Source organism: Mastomys coucha, unplaced genomic scaffold, assembly GCF_008632895.1.
Source record: "Mastomys coucha isolate ucsf_1 unplaced genomic scaffold, UCSF_Mcou_1 pScaffold13, whole genome shotgun sequence".
NCBI classification, from domain to species: domain Eukaryota; kingdom Metazoa; phylum Chordata; class Mammalia; order Rodentia; family Muridae; genus Mastomys; species Mastomys coucha.
The window spans coordinates 3,127,540-3,140,956 of record NW_022196895.1 but is presented as its reverse complement, the minus strand read 5'-3'; the positions used below and the strand labels follow the sequence as shown (position 1 = coordinate 3,140,956).

The following is a 13,417-nucleotide window of genomic DNA, read 5'->3' as shown; positions in this document are numbered from 1 at the left end:
TTTTAAATGTTCTATCTCTTCACTATGCCCTTTCACAGTCTTTTTGTAACTTTCCTTTTTCTTTCTCCATTTAAAACCTTTTCTCAGCCACCTGTACTAGTTTTCTTAATGACTTATCCTGCATCTCTTCTAACTTTCATAGTCTTTCAACTCCACCAGAAATCCAGGAATGACTGAATAATAGAATATATGGGGAAGCTTAACACAGCTTCCAGAAATATTGACAATTAATAAGACACTTGTGGACACCTGGACAGCCCTTCAAAATGTTGGAGCACCAATCTTCAGCCTTCTGGCCCGTGAATGTCTGAGAACAGGAACATTAAGGAGTTGCCTAATCTGTCTGGGCAGATATAAGATGTCCTAGGCCTGTGTGTCCTTTTTGTGCTATCAAATTCCCAAAGCTCCACTTCTTCTGTCTCTCCAATAACATTAGAAACTTCTGGTCTAGATGGCAGGAGATCTTCTAATTCAGAAAGTTTGTCTGGGTTGATCCAGTTATTTTCAGGAAACTGCACATCAAATTTTATGTAAAGATCACCCTTTTCAAAGGGATTACGATACTGTGGCATTCCTTCACCTCGAACAACACGAACACATCCTGGTTCAATTACTTTGCCAGATTGGGTATTTCACCACAATCTGACGAGCATCAAGATGTTTAAATGTGAACTGAAATCCACACAAAGCTTCAACAAGTCCTATCTTATATGTCATATGCAAATCATTCCCATCTCTCTGGAACACCTCATGTTCTTTTTCCTGTAGCAAAGGAACAATATCTCCAGGTTCCACTCCTGGAACCTGGTCTGCTTCCCCATTGAACATAATTCTCTGTCCATGTTTCATGCCTTTGTCTACATGGACTTCCAGAATCTTGACTTCTTTAATCACCTTCTTCCCTTCACATTTTTTACAGCGGTCTTTTTCATTGATGACCTCCCCTTCTCCATTGCAGTCAGAGCACACAGACTGCATCTGCTGCACCATTCCTGGAGCCAGCTGTCTGATCATAATGCGCACACCTCGACCCCGACAAGTGCTGCATTTTTGAACAGCTCCAGACTTTCCACCTTGGCCACTGCATGCACTACATAGCACATTCTTGCTAAGTTGTAGTTTGGTTGTCTTGCCATTATACAGGTCTTCTAAAGATACTTTCAGTGGATGCATCATGTCCTTGCCTCTTCTTCTGCCATTTTGACTTCTACTCTGATTGCCCATGAAGCCAAACAATCCTCCACCAAAAATATGTGAGAAAATACCATCCATGCCACCGCCTCCACCGCCGCCTTCCCGTAGACCTTGTTCTTCATACAGCTCCCGCTTCTCTGGATTCGACAATACTTCATATGCAAAACTTATTTCTTTAAATTTATCTCCAGCATTTGGATTCTTATCAGGATGGTATTCTTTGACTAACTTTCGGTATGCCTTCTTCAGCTCGTTCTCGCTGGCGCCGAGAGGGACGCCCAGGATGTCTTACAGCTTCAAGGAGCGCGACCCGGACCAAGAGCATGGCGCAGGCCGAGGAGGCGGGCTAGGCTGAACTTTTCAGGATTTTTTGGTTTGTTGTTGTTGTTCATTTGTTTGTTTGTTTTGTTTTGTTTTAGCACCATGTCTCCAAATAGGACAAATTTGCCTCAATCCCCTTTCTTCAGTTTTCCAAACACCAGAGATTACAGGAGTATGTTATCACGGTTAACTTGAAATATTTTTTTTCTTTTCTTCCTTTTTTATTAATAAGCAAAAATAATTAAAAACAAAAACCACAACAATCTTAAATGCAGAAGAGCAGTTAAATAAAACTGCTACCGAATTCAAGGATGTAGCAAACGTACATGCTTCCTCACTGTGAGGCACATGACTGTGTATGTAGGCAGGTAGGCAGGTAGGGTTGTCTGCGTGTGTATGTCTGTATAAAACCAAGAAATACTTGAGAAATGGAAACACTATGGGGCAGAAAGCACGAACTTTTCATTATGCAATCCCAAAGCGCTCCGCTCTTTTTCTTTTCTTTGCCTCTGTGTCCTCTGTGGTTCCAGTTCCAGCTGAACTTGTCACAATCCCGAATCTCTCCTTCCGTTTCTTCAGCTTCTCATCATCCTCAGACTTTCTAGAGATAGAAGAGACATTCAAACCAAATCTCTGTGCTCTTTCCTTTAGTTTATCCAGGTTAACCATAGGCTTGGTGTCAGATGATAAACCTTTTGTTAGAACTGAAGAAATTCCAAACCTAGCCGCCCGAGCAGCTTTCTTACTCTCCAGGCTTACAGGCACATTGAATCGTTCAGCCCTCTTCTGCATTCTCTCAGTCTGAGGTATTCCAGATGTAATTTTTACCACCTTCTTTTCTGATGCCATATCAACAGCCTTTTCAGGAGGTTCTTCCTCTTTAACAGGCAGTTCTAGGGGCTTTGGTTCTTCTTCCTCAGTTTCATCTCCCAGTACATCTTCTTCATTTGCTTCTTCTTCATGTTCTTCAAGATAGGCCTGGAGCCTATTGATAAGATCTTGTTTTATTCCCTTGGTTTCTAAACCACAAGCAAGACATTCTTGTTTTAGTTCAGCAAGCTCATCAGGATTACTTGTAAGGGACAGAGCACACCTTTCATCAGAGTTTCAAAGATATCTGTGACTTCCAAAAGTTTAAGAAGTGCTCTTCAGCTTATGGAGCTCCACCGTCTCGGTCACCATCTTGCTGAGCCTTCAACTTGAAATATTCTAATAACCCAATATTATGTGGGTTCTTTGGTTGCTTGGTTGGTTTTAAAGAGCATGAAACAGGCACTTTAAATGCAGCCCAGCACTTGGGATGCAGAGGCAGGTGGATCTCTATAAGTTGGAAGCCAGTCTATGTAGACATAGAAAGTTCTACGATAGTTAAGGCTATATAGTGAGACCCTATCTCAAAACCAAAACAGCAACAACACCCATAATAAAAATGCAAATCACTTGACAGTAAGACTGTAAACTTCAGCTTCCCATCCACCCCAGGACTAGAAGCACACGGCCGATGCTCTGTAGACAGTGGAGCCAGTTCACTCTACTTTCCATACTTTGAACAGTGTTGTAGAAGTATCACACAATCGTAATGATGAGGTTCCAACAGGAAGGCTTGTGCTGTGCTGTGAAAGTTCTTGGATGCCAGGCTATAAAACTCCACACTATAGCAAAGAAAATCCCCAAAACATTCCTCAAGACTTAACAAAATAGAAACACTCCAGGTCAAGTAGCTGAAGCTGGTAATCCCAACTATTCCAGAGGTGGATGGGGGCAACAATGAGCACAACTTCAACGTCTCCGGGGCCACAGAGTGAATCCAAGACTGTCCTGGGAAATTTACCGAGACTCAATCTCAAATCAAAAAGTAAGAAGAGGGCCCGGGATCCAGCTCAGCAACAGAGCCCCGTTCAGCCACCCGCGCTGTTGCTAAGCCACAGAGCCCAGTTCAGCCACCGCGCTGTTGCTAAAGTAAGCTGCGCTGGTTTGGACAAAGCTTTCAGGAGGGGAGAAAAAGATGACAGGTACGGCTTGTTTCGAAGTCTGACAGAGTTTAGATGTGAAAGGCTGAGGACACTGCTCAGTGGAGAGCGTGCTCTTACCACAGGTAAGGCCTCTGGTCCCAGCCCAGCACTGAAAATAAACAAATAAAATTTTACGTAATAAAAGACAGAAAATAAATAAATAAAATTTTACATAATAAAAGACGTTGAAGTGATGCAAATAACAAAAAAATTACTATTTATTCTTTTTCTGTAAATATTTTTTTTAAATTTTATGTGTATGGATGTTTTGCCGGCATATGTGTATGTGTCTTTGAGGCCAGAAGACAGTGTTAGATGCCCTGAAATTGGAGTCACCAGGTTGGTGCTGAGAAACAAACCCCAGGTTCTCCGGAAAAGCTCTTGACCACCAAGCCATAGCTGCAGACCCTCTGTAAATGTCTCATTAATTTGTTTTAGCAATTTTAAAGTTTGAAGTCTTAACTCACAAACATCTTGGGTTTCTATGTGGTTATCACTAGAGGGCAACCTAATCCCAGCACTTCCTCCCTGTGCAACCCAGCACGCTGGCCCTTGGACCAACCCCTTGAGGGCGCTTACTAAACCCTGCAGACTCACCTGGCTCTAGCTCCATTGGAAGGGCTGCATCGTGTCTAACATTCTGATGAGTTCCCATCAATCCATAGATCAGGATTGTTTGGCACAGGCCTTCAATCACAGCACTTGGGAGGTATGAGGATCATTCAAGGTCATTCTGACTGTCTCAAAATAAATAGATGAATAAATAAAAGTAAAATATAAAAAGAACAGGCCCCAGGACTCCCCTGAGACCCATATTCAATCCCCTGTAATTCAATAAGTCCTGGGTAGATGGCGAGCACGGAGTGGAGAAACTCTGTGTGGAACTCTGGGTCACTCCCACCTTTTGGTTAACCACAGATTAGTGGGGTTTTTGTTTGTTTGTTTGTTTGTTTAATTTGCAAGACCCCAGACCTTACTTTGTATCTTTAACCTTTCTACCCTGGTCCTTCACATTTTCCTCTTACAGATGTCAGATTCACGGTGTCGGCAGAAGAGGACAGCGTGGGGAGAAGGAGGGCAGGGTAGATTTTCAGACCTGCCCAGCAGCACCCACAGCTGCCCGCACTTCCCACCCGATGCACAATGGCTGTCTAAATGCTTGCATTTCTGTGTGATGTGAAGTTTTGTCTTGTTTAACCCAAACAGAAATGGAACACAGCTGCTTTAAATGGGTATTTACCAAGATGCTACATTTTAAAGGAAAGATTTTAGTCCTTGAAATCAGTAGCCCTAAAAACCAGGATGGAGCCAGGCAGAGGTGGCACACACCTTTGACCCCAGAACTCTGGAGGTCAATGCAGTTTGAGACCAACCTGGTCTACAGAGTGAATTCCAGGATAGCCAGGACTACTCAGAGAAACCAGAATGGGAGGAGAGGAAAGAAACTGAGGGAAGCAGGCTGGTGGTGGTCCTCACATGGTAGGAATGACAGCCTTACTTCAGTCCCTGGGGAGAACAGACTCCCAAAAGCTGTCCTCTGATAGCCGAGTGACAATCATGGCAACGCCCACACCTCATGTACATAAAAGAAAACAATTGTCTAAATTTTCTTTTAAAAGAAGGAACCAAGGTCCGTGAGAGCTAAAGTTACATTTTAAGTTTCACTTACTGTACTTATAAAACAAACATGCCTCTAACCTGTGCACCTCATTTGCTCAGGGACTGATAACTTTCTGGAATGCTTGCTGCTGCTGTTCCTGTAAGAAGAGAAGCCATGTATATTCACTTCTGAAACCAAAATTGGCACAGTATGTGCTTGATCACATGGAGGTGGGAGGTACGGGGTCAGGAAGCACATCAGGATGTTTGCTTGCCCCTACTGAAGGAAGGCAGGGAGTTCAAACTTGGTGAGTTTTCCCTTTATAAGCACCAGAGTAACGAACATAATTCAGGGTTATTCTCTGAGAATCCAAAACCAAGGCTGAAACACAATCCCTTGATGCAACATAGGAAACACTTCAGGAAACACCTCAGAGTTGTTATATGCTTGGTTTTTAATTACCTTTTGGTAACTACATGTTCAGAAAAGGTTTACGTTGCCACATTATTTTGTTTTTTTATTTTCTTTTTTTTAAGTTCCTTTTTAAAAAGTACTTTACATATATATATGTATATATATATATATGTACACACACATACACGCACATATATATGTATATATATATGATCCTGTAAATAATTCTTCACCTGCACCTCTGTAGGTGAACCCAATTCAATTCATTGGTTCACCAAACTAGATCTGGGGTGAATCCTTTGCTTTGGTCTGACACTGCTGCTCTATCTGGGGTGAATAGACATTTGTTCATCTCCCCAGGAAAAATTTACACAAAGTTTAAAAACAAATGTGGCAGCTAGATGGTGGCAATGAACCCCTTTAAACCTAGCACCCAGGAGGAGAGGCACCTAGGTGGATTTCTGTGAGTTTGAGGCCAGCCTGGTCTTAAGATATGTGTGTGTCTGTCTTCAGACCACCAGAAGAGGGCTTCAGATCCCACTGCAGATAGTTGTGAGCCACCACGTCATTGCTGGAAATTGAACTCAGGACCTCTGAAAGAACAGTCAGTGCTCTTAACTGCTGAGCCATCTCTCCAGTTCAGTTTTTTAATTTTCAAGACAGGGTTTCTCTGTAAACCAGACTTGTTCATATATCCCCAGAGTGAGGTAGGGCCTCATAACAGCCCCCCTACACACACACACACACACACACACACACACACACACACACACACTCCATAATAGAATGTTAATGGGCCCAATGTTATATTAGTTACAGTTACTGAATTATGTATTATAAATATTATGAATTATAAATCACAGCTACTAATTAATGTAGTTCATTACAGCTGCTGAAAGTTTTGTATATGTTGTTATTTTGTTTTGGTTTTTGTCTTTGTTTTTGTTTCCTGTTTTTGATTTTTTGAGAGAGTTTCGTTCTGTAGCCTTGGCAGGCCTGGAACTTGCCCTATAGAAGTGGCTGGCTTTGAATTCAAAGATTTGCCTGCCTCTCTCTGCCTCCTGAGTGCTGGTATTAGATGGCCACCATGACCAGTAGCTGCTGCTGCTAGCAATTTAAGAGGGTAAAGGCCTTGTAGTGTTCAGAAACTATTTGTGTTTAGTGTGCATGCATGCTTACATTTGTATGTGTGCATGGGTCCGTGTGCACATGTATGTATGTGCATGTGCAAGCCAGAGGTTGATACTTGGTGTCTTCCTCGGTCACTCTCTATTTACTGAGGCAGGTTCTCTCAGAAACCCCGCCTCTGCTTCCCAGGTGCTGTGAATTCAGGCTGCCATCCGATCCATCCAGCTTCTCATGGGCGTTGGATTCTGAAGAGCCTCTGTCTCCGTCTTGCAGAGCAGAAGCTCTCTCCACAGACTTACCTCCCCAGCCAATACAGGATTCCTCTTCCCAAAAGCAACTCCACATTCGGTTATGAGACCCCATGTGGGGTCACAATCCATGGTTTAAGAAGTTGTATTCTGCCCACTAGCTGCTCCGAAAGGCCGTCTTTGCATTGTTCCCAGGTCGTGCTCCACGCTCATTGCAGCCACCTTCGCGCCCACAGCCTCCTCCACAGACTCTGACAGCTTTCTCGCTCTGATGCGGCAGTGGACACCAGCAGAGATTACCACCAAGGACATGAAGGAGAAGGAAATTGTGGAGGAGGCAGAGAATGGAAGAGATGTACCTGCCAGTGGGAACGCTCAAAATGAGGAAAATGGGGAGCAGGAAGCTGACAATGAGGTAGATAAAGAAGAGGAAGAGGGTGAGGAGGGAGAGGAGGAGGAGGAGGTGGAAGGTGACGGTGAGGAAGAGGATGAAGAGGAAGGTGAGGAAGCTGAGGCTCCTTCGGGCAAGCAGGTAGCTGAGAATGATGATTAGGAGGAGGATGTTGACACCAAGACGCAGAAGACTGTGGAGGAATTTAATCGTGGTCACCTTTGAGCAGAGGAGCAGGTCCTGCCAGCCCTCAGCTGGCATGCTACCCACAGATGACATGCGCTCTCCAACACCCCACCAAAACCACAACATGAATTGGCAACATGAATGGGAGGGAAAAAGAACCAGAACTTCCCAGGCCCTGCTTTTTTTCTTAAAAATACTTTAAAAGAAAAATTTGTATTTTTTATTTACATTTTATATTTTTGTACATATTGTTAGGCGTCAGCCATTTCTAACGATAACGGATGACCAAACCAGCCTTTGGAGCGTTTTCTGACCTACTTCAGCCTTTACTTGTGGTGTGACCATGTTCATTATAATCTCAAAGGAGAAAAGAAAAAAAAAACTTGTAAAAAAAAAAAAAACAAGAACAACAACAACAAAACAATCTTTTGGTTTTTCGAGACAGGGTTTCTCTGTATAGCCCTGGCTGTCCTGGAACTCACTCTGTAGACCAGGCTGGCCTCGAACTCAGAAATCCGCCTGCCTCTGCCTCCCAAGTGCTGGGATTAAAGAGGAGTGCCACCACCGCTGGCTAACAAAACAATCTTAATCTGAGCATTCCAAGTAACTTTGTGTGTATGTACCTAGCTGTACTATAAGCAGTTGGTGTGTATGAGATGGTTAAAAAGGCCAAAGATAAAAAGGGTTTTTTTCCTTTTTTTTTTTTGTCTATAAAGTTGCTATTTATTTATTTATTCAGCCTGTTTGATGGATGTTTGAAACAATGTCCAACAATAAACAGGAATTTTATTTTGCTGAGTTGTTCTAAGAAGAAAAAAGTTGTATTCTAAAGTACATAGAAAAAATAAATAAATGGATAAGTGTATGGGTGAAGCAGCCATGGTGGTATACTCCTAGAATTCCGGTACTTGGGAGGGACAGGCAGGAAGGCTAGTTCAAGGCAGCCTCAGCTATAGAGAGTTTAAGGCCAGCCTGGAGTAAATGAGAACAAAAAAAAAATAATAAAACAAAGGATATAGGAAAATGTGTGTTATGTTTCTTTTGTGATGTTTTTGTTTTCAATATTGGAGACTGAACCCAGAGCCTTACACATGCTAGGCAAGCACACTACCATTGAGCTATATCCCAGAACTGTTGCAAAGGTTAAGATGAAAAGATATGAAATGTATCCTACTTGCAAGCAAGGTTAGCCAAGGCCAGTGTCATGAATGCTAACACATGACATAGGGCTCAGGTGGGAAACAAAAGACTTCATAAGAGCACATCAGTGTTAGGACTTAGGACATTAATGTTTCTACATGCACCCTGGGCTTCAGAGTCTAACTGGGTGATGTCAGGTGGAGCAGGTGACAGCTGTCTAGTCAGTAGGTTGAGTTCCAGCAGAGCAACCCTGAGGTTAGAAGGTTCTAATCTACAAGCACTTGTGCAGTGTCTTACAGAAAATAAGTGTGTCCTCTGCAGCAGAGAGAAATGTTGCTCTCCCCTCTCAAGCTGTTCATGTTGTAAACATCCCTGAAATGACTGCCCAAACTGATGCTGAGGTCTGTCTGTTGACATGGTCAACCTAGTTATGTGCTCCTTAGGCCTTTGGAACCACTTCATAGAAGGAGTGTGGAAGACTTTGCTACTTGAGGCTAGGAAAGCCCTTGGATATTGTAAACAGAGCTTAGTGGACCAGCCTTGGCTTGCAGAGGGGTTCCTGAGAGAAGGGGTGTTTAAATGTAGTGGAAAAATGACTCGATGTCAATTATGGGGTACAAGCTGATGGCCTGTGATCTGCTCAAGACAGTTTATCAGACTATTCTCTGCTGGAGACAGCTCTCTCTTGACAGAAAAAAAATAATCTAAAAACTCTCTGCATAGCTCAGCTCCTACAGAACAAAAGCCTGTAAAGATTTATTTACATATCAATTCAGTCATTACTACTGACTTTGTCATTATTTCTTGAATCAGCATCCCCTGACCCCAGCGCCTTGATTTTTAGAAATGGACAGCAAGTACATTTTTTTTTCTTTTTCTTTTTTTCTTAACATTGCAAATGAATTCAGAGATCTGCTTGTAGGCACAGACAACGAGTTTAACTGGGTGGGATCCACTCCTGAGATTGCCATTCCTACCATGCCCAGACCTGGACCTAAACTGCCTCTGCCCAGGCTGACCTTGAACTGATGAACTGGCCTGCCTTTGTAAGCACAAACAATAAAGTTAGCTGGGTGGGATCCTGTCCTGAAATCACCATTCCCTAAATCTCTTTATCTCCTTCTTTATATCTTTCTGACAAGCTGGCTCACAGTGCAGCTGCCTCAGTTCTTTTAGGTCTATTAAGCCCCTCATAGAATTCATATTGCATCCTTATATTTCGCATAATTAAGAAGTTATTTAATCTTAAAATCATGTTTTCAGAGTTTATTCCCACAGACGTAAGGGCTGCTCTAAAGGTCTCAGCATTTACCATTTTGCTGATATATTAGACACACTCTTACCTCCCAGACTTGTGATGCTTCTAATTATCTTGGCAGGGAGAATATTCCTCAAAAGAGGAACATGAAAATATATACATTATTATACAAACAAGCCTTATGCTCACTCATAGCAGCTCTTAACATTCACGGAGGCCTATACCCTGCTGGCTCTATTCCAGGGACAAGAAACATGCCACCCCCTCCCTTGCATGGTCATGCAGGACTCAACACATTCCAGGGGAGCTTAGAGGACAAAAATCCTCAGAGAAATATAGAAGCTAGACTCATGAAGTTTCAGAGGGGAGTTCAGACTTTGTCAGGAAGTAGGTTAGAGACAATTCATATGGTGTTCTGGAAAAAAATCTGGCTGTATTCTGCCTGTGTCTGGAGAAGTTGAGTGAGGTTGAGTTTAAAAGAGTGATGGACTGGGCCTGCAAGATGGCTTAGTGGGTAAACATGCTTGCCACCAATCCTGATGGCCTGAGTTCAATCTGTGGGGCTCACATGGTGGGAGGAGTGTACCAACTCCTCAAGCTGTCCCCTGCTATCCATATGCACACTATGACACATGAGCACCTACATCCACATCCAGATCCACTTCCCACATAAAACTAAATAAAATCTATATTTTTAAGTAATAGACTAATATATCCAGCCAAAAAAATATCAAGGCAGGATAACATTCAATCTGTGGCATGGTTGTTGATCACCACTGTTATCCAGGTCTACAGTGAAAAAAAAAAAAGAGGTAGAAGGACACGTACAAGTTGCTTTCCTGTTGTTGGGATAAAATACCATGACCAAAAGAAACTTACAGAAGAAAGAGTTTATTCCAGAGGAGTGGTCTACAATATGAGAAAAGGTGGCTGGAATAGGAAGCCAAGAAATCAGGTCTTTAAGTACGGGCATAAAACAGAGAGTGATCTTTTTATTTATTTATTTATTTATTTATTTATTTATTTATTCTTAAAGCTCTCTTTCAGAGACATATTTCCTCTGCAAGTCTTTACTTCCTTAAGTTTCTAAAACCTTCTCAAACAGTGTACCTACCAGGGACCTATCAGCTTGTTCAAATACACAAGCTAAGGAAAACATTTCTCATATAAACTACCATAGGTATATTAATATAAAATTTGGAGACTGGTGAGATGGCTCAGCGGTTAAGAGCATTGACTGCTCTTCCAAAGGTCCTGAGTTCAATTCCCAGCAAGGAACATGTTAGCTCATGACCATCTAAAAGGGTACCTGTTGCCCTCTTCTGGCATGTGGGTGTACGTGCAGCAGAATACTCATACATCAAATGAACTAACTAATAAACAAACAAACAAATACATACATACATAAAAATATATAAAACATTAAAAAATAAAATCTGTACAGTTTCCTTAGGAAAGTAGCTCAAGCAAGTTTAAAGTTGCAGCAAAGACATAGACCACAAGAAGCGGTAAGCAGTTAGAGAAGCTGCCTGCTGTGTGTGGGGACAATATAAGAAAGGAGTTTTAAAGGCAAGGCCCATTCTTTGAAGGCTCTTATAAAATCCAAACTTATTTGAAAAGAGAAAAAGCTAGGCAGAGAATGCTGAGGAAGGTCCCTTGCTCCTGGAGAGCAGCTGCCTAGGAAGGTGTTTCCCCTGTGTTCAGCACACAAAAGTGGCTGCAACGTGGTCCAGGGGGACTACACCCAAGATTGATGGAACTTGTGATCCATGGGTTACTGGTTGTCAAACACAGCATAAAAGCTTTAAAACTGAGGCAGTCATGGAGCTTCGCATGTGAGTTCCTAAGAGCTGTTGAATCCAGGCAGTCTGGAAAGGTCTTCCTTACCACTTCATCACTGTGAAGAGACATCACCACCAAGGCAACTCCTGTAAGAGAAGAGATTTAATTAGGGACTTGCTTACTGTTTTAGAGGGTTAGTCTGGGATCATCATGGCAGGAAACAGACATGCATGGTATTGGAGCAGTAGCTGAAAATTTTACATAAGGATACACCTGGGCTAGAGAGATGGCTTAGCGGGTAAGAGCGCCGGCTGCTCTTCCAAAGGTCCTGAGTTCAAATCCCAGCAACCACATGGTGGCTCACAACCATCTGTAATGAGATCTGACACCCTTTTCTGGTGTGTCTGAAGACAGCTACAGTGTACTTATAATAAATAGATAATAAATAAATCTTTAAAAAATACTTTTAAAAAAAGATACACACATATGGAGATAGAGGGAGAGAGACAGATAGGCAGAGAGACAGAGAGACAGAGACAAACATAGACAATGCCTAGCCTGGGCTTTTGAAATCCCAAAGTCCACCTTTAGTGACACACACCCCTCCCATAAGGCCAAACCTCCTAATCCTTTTCAAACAGTTCCACTAACTGGTGACTTAAGCACTCAAATATATGAGCCTATCAAGGCCATTCTCTCAAACTACCACAGTTGCTGTCTGTCTTGATTATGTTTCCGGTTTCTATGGCAAAAATATCCTGACAAAGGGTGAAAGAATTCATGAAAGAATTCACTTTGGCTCTTTTGTTTGCTTGTTTGCTTGCTTTTTTCAGGAGGAGTGTTTTTTTTTGTTTTGGGTTTTTTTTTTTTTTTTTTTTTTTTTTTTTTTTTTGTTAAGACAGGGTTTCTCCGTGTAGCCCTGGCTGTCCTGGAACTTGCTCTGTAGACCAAGCTAGTCTTGTACTCAGAGATCTACCTGCCTCTGCCTCCTGAATGCTGGAATTAAAGGTATATACTACCATAATTTTGAGAATATAGTCCATTGTTACAAGGAGATCATGGTGGCTGCAGCTTGGGGCAGCTATTCACATTGCATGCACAGTCGGCAAGCAGAGGGAGAACATTGTGCTTAGCTTACTTTCTCCTTTTCCTCAAGTCTAAGATCTCAGTCCACTGAATGGTGCTACCCACAGTGGATGAGTTTTTCTCATATCATTTAACCTAATTAGGATAATCCCTCATAGTCATGCCCAGAGTCTTATCTCCCAATTAACTCATTTAAAAGGTCTCAAGTTGACAACTGAGATTAACCCTCATAAAGTCCCTGCAAGAAGGCCCTGTGAGGCTGTATTTGAAGCTGTGAAGATGAAGCCTAAATTTTAGTGGAGACTAAACAATGTGGAGATGCCAGAACTGTAGACCATATGCCAAGGAAGGCTACAGGCATGGAGCTGAGATTGTTCAGGGGAGAAGCTGCAGGGATTCAGGCAGGAGAGCTGATAAAGTGGGGCTATGAAGGCCTTGGGAGCCCAGAAGGCTACAGGCATGGAGCTGAGATTTTTCAGGGGAGAAGCTGCAGGGATTCAGGCAGGAGAGCTGATAAGGTGGGGCTATGAAGGCCTTGGGAACCCAGAAGGCTACAGGCATGGAGCTGAGATTGTTCAGGGGAGAAGCCGCAGGGATTCAGGCAGGAGAGCTGATAAAGTGGGGCTATGAAGACCTTGGGAGCCCAGAAGGCTACAG

At 42.6% G+C, this 13,417-nt stretch overlaps 3 pseudogenes; 1 reads left to right on the top strand and 2 right to left on the bottom strand.

The window, feature by feature from the left end:
- Nucleotides 1–284: 284 nt before the first annotated feature.
- On the bottom strand, nucleotides 285–1,865 carry LOC116087784 (annotated as a pseudogene).
- LOC116087783 lies at nucleotides 1,715–2,619 on the bottom strand (annotated as a pseudogene).
- Nucleotides 2,620–7,227: 4,608 nt separating this feature from the next.
- On the top strand, nucleotides 7,228–7,470 carry LOC116087522 (annotated as a pseudogene).
- The last annotated feature ends 5,947 nt before the right edge of the window (nucleotides 7,471–13,417 follow it).